We start from the raw sequence: 3,424 nt of genomic DNA on the forward strand, positions 1-3,424 counted from the left end.
GCAGCTTTGTGAAATGGAGATTGTCTAAAACCTCTGGGAATGTATCCTAATGATCCACATTTTTTATATACCAAAAAATTTGCATACATACCAGGAAATTTGTGAACCTGCATGCTATGCGATTGGAAGATTTCTCAATTTCTTAAAATCGATAACGGCAAGTAAATTAAATAATTACTTATCCTAGTGAAGAGCAGAGCCCTTAGAATCTCCAGAGGAAGTTTTCTTTAGAATAATCTTCACCCTCCAAATTCTTTTTTTTTAAACGTCCTTAGTTTATTAATCCTCTCATGAAGAATCTGCACAATCACCACAGATAAAGCCACTGCAGAATCTTACCTCACTCTGTTGTAAAGATTCTCTTTTTGCCAGCACCAACGTTGGCTTTTGCAGTCCCTCTGACTTTCTTCATTCTGTTTTTGTGTTCTTTGCACTGTTTTCTTGAAGTCTTTTTCTTCTCATACAGGCCATGTCTTGCAAGTCTATGTTTGGGTTCATTTTCCTTTGCATAATCCAAGGAATCATAAATCATGCCAAAGCCAGTTGTTTTGCCTCACAAAAATGGGTTCTGAATACAAATACAAATATGACATCTCGTGTGGTCTTGTACATTTTGGCTAGTTTTTCCCGAATTTCTGTCTTAGGTACTGTTGCCTTCCCGGGGTGAAGAACATCAATGGTCATCTGTGTCCACTGAAGCAGTCAGTTGGTCATGAACTTCCTGGTCCGGATAGTTACTGTGTCGTTCCTGAAGGCGGCCGAGCTTCAAGCAGCCAGGGAGCAAAAAAAAAAAGACCACTCTCCAAATTCTAATATGCTTGGATGGGGAGAGGAGAAAGTCTCTATGTCAAATTGTGAAGTGCCTTGAGAAGATCATGTTCATCTGCCCCACACAACTTTAGGAGTGTTTCACTTTAAGAGTGTTTCAGAATTTGAACACATCTAGGAAAATACCATGTGAGGCGTAGTTTAGAAAATATTGCTTTTTTGCTAATAACTTTATTAAAGAAATGTTACTTTATATTTTATTTTGTAACTAATGTGCAAAGAGAATAAATCAATAGCAAAATTTGTTTTGCAAAGAGTGATGCTTCATATCTTTAAAAAATGCTATCTTTCCTAATAAACAATGCAAAAAAAAAAAAAAAGCCTCTATTGATTGAATCAAGAAAGATTCAATCTGTGTGGCTCGGTGGCTGGGCGTCTGTCATTGGCTGGGGTCATGATCCCTGGGGTCCTGGGATCAAGTCCTGCATTGGATTCCCTGTGGGGAGCCTGCTTCTCCCACTGCTTATGTCTCTGCCTGTGTTTCTGCCTCTCTCTCTCTCTCTGTGTCTCTCATGAATGAATAAGTTCAATCTGTGAAAAGGAAAAAAAAAAGTGTAATTTTTTATACCTACCTAACTTAAGCCTTCTAATTCTTCCCATTTTTTTTGTTTTGTTTTTTAATTTTTTTTTTATTTATTTATGATAGTCACAGAGAGAGAGAGAGAGGCAGAGACACAGGCGGAGGGAGAAGCAGGCTCCATGTACCGGGAGCCTGATGTGGGATTCGATCCGGGGTCTCCAGGATCGCGCCCTGGGCCAAAGGCAGGCGCCAAACCGCTGCGCCACCCAGGGATCCCTGTTTTGTTTTGTTTTTTGTTGTTATTGTTGTTGTTTTTACCTATTGGCTTAGTTATAAAGCCACTGTTAGTCTTTGCAATGAAAACTCAGTTCAGAGCCAGTGGAAAATGATGACTTAACATTATGCATTAACTTCCAAGGTTCCTTAGGATACAGGATGATTGCCTGTTTCAAACACCATTGAAATGAAAATCTAAAAGTGCCTCCTAGCAGCCCCTTGGGAGAAGTGAAGTCTATAATATTCAGTAGGTTTCCTTAGAGGGTCAGAGTAAGTATGTTCCTCCAAATCTCTTAGAAGGAAAAGTCTTTTATCTTCTCAATTTTTCTCAAAAAGAGTTTAGAGGAGGAAATATGATGTTTACTATAAACAAAAAATGTTAGTGACAATGCATTACCATGGCTAATAAATTTAAATACACATGGTATTTCTTGGCATTATGCCATATTTTCAAGTCATTAATAGATGTATATATAGAAAGATACACAGATATAGATATATTGACTTTATATATATGAATATATATACAAATAATATATGTAAATCAATTGATATATACACATATATGTAGAACTTGGTATCAGCAATATATGTCACCAATATTTTTGGAATTGTGACTCTCCTTGGCCATTTCTTCCTGTGAAGTGCTAAGTATATCACAAAGTATTTGTAAATATTGAAGTAGCTTAAAGTCATTTTTGTTTTGAGAATGTGACATTTGACAATGATCTCCTAAAATAATTGAAAGCATCCAGGGTATTCAAGATAAGCAATGACTGCATGGGAAGAACTGTGCCCTGGAAATTGTTCCTCAAACTAAACATACAAAGGAGTTTCTCAGCTCATTGCTTTATCTGGACTAATAATTCAATAGCAATAAATGTTGGCAAGTCCATGCAGTAAAGCCTTGGTTTGCTGTCAGTCCTACAGCCTTACTGTAAGACTAGTGTACAGTGGAAATATATTGAAAGAGGATTTATTTCCAGGTTCTAGGGTAAAATTTACTAAATGGGCTTTAAGTAGTTGAAAGATGTGAAAGCAGATTATTTCTTAGAGAACTGTTTATACTTTTCCTATCCTTCAATACTTTTCCTATCCTTCTCTTTCTCTCCTTCCCTGTGCAGAATATTGACAGGTAAATGAGAGTTGGTGCTACATTTCAGGATCTGGGAAATGAGAGGCAGAGAGGCAATATCTAACCTATTACAGAGATATCTAGATACCTGGATGCTAACCAGGTATCTTTTCGCCTGGTCTGTAACTTGGATTTTCTTCCTCTCAGCAGGATTTTTTATGGAGCAAAGATTTTAGTTTTGATAAAGTCTAATTTTGTTAACTTTTTCTTTTATGGACCATGCTTTATGTGTCACGTGTAAGAAATCTGCATCAATCTCCACCTCCTAAAGATTTTTTCTTCTTAAAGTTTTATGGTTTTACATTTTACATTTAAATCTATGATCCGTTTTATTTATTTATTTATTTATTTAGTTAGTTAGTTAGTTAGTTAGTTATGAGGGAGACCATGTGGGGGATTTTGCAGAGGGAGACGGAGAGTCTCAAGCAGACTCTGCACTGAACCCAACTCGGGGTTTGATACCATGACCCTGAGATCATGACCCCAACATCAATCAAGAGCCAGATACTTAACCGACCAAACAATTCAGGTGCCCCAAATCTATGATTTATTTTGAATTAATTTTTGATTAAGCTGTTTTAGTTTAAGATCCCAAAGTATGTATTTGTCTACAGATGTCCAATTCCTATAGCACCATTTGTTGAAAGACTATCCTATGTCCATCA

General features: G+C 36.7%; 1 pseudogene; it reads right to left on the reverse strand.

Annotated features, from left to right (window-relative positions):
* Positions 1–340: 340 nt before the first annotated feature.
* Positions 341–699, reverse strand: LOC121492688 (annotated as a pseudogene).
* Between the last annotated feature and the right edge of the window lie 2,725 nt (positions 700–3,424).

Source organism: Vulpes lagopus, chromosome 6, assembly GCF_018345385.1.
Source record: "Vulpes lagopus strain Blue_001 chromosome 6, ASM1834538v1, whole genome shotgun sequence".
Lineage (NCBI taxonomy): Eukaryota > Metazoa > Chordata > Mammalia > Carnivora > Canidae > Vulpes > Vulpes lagopus.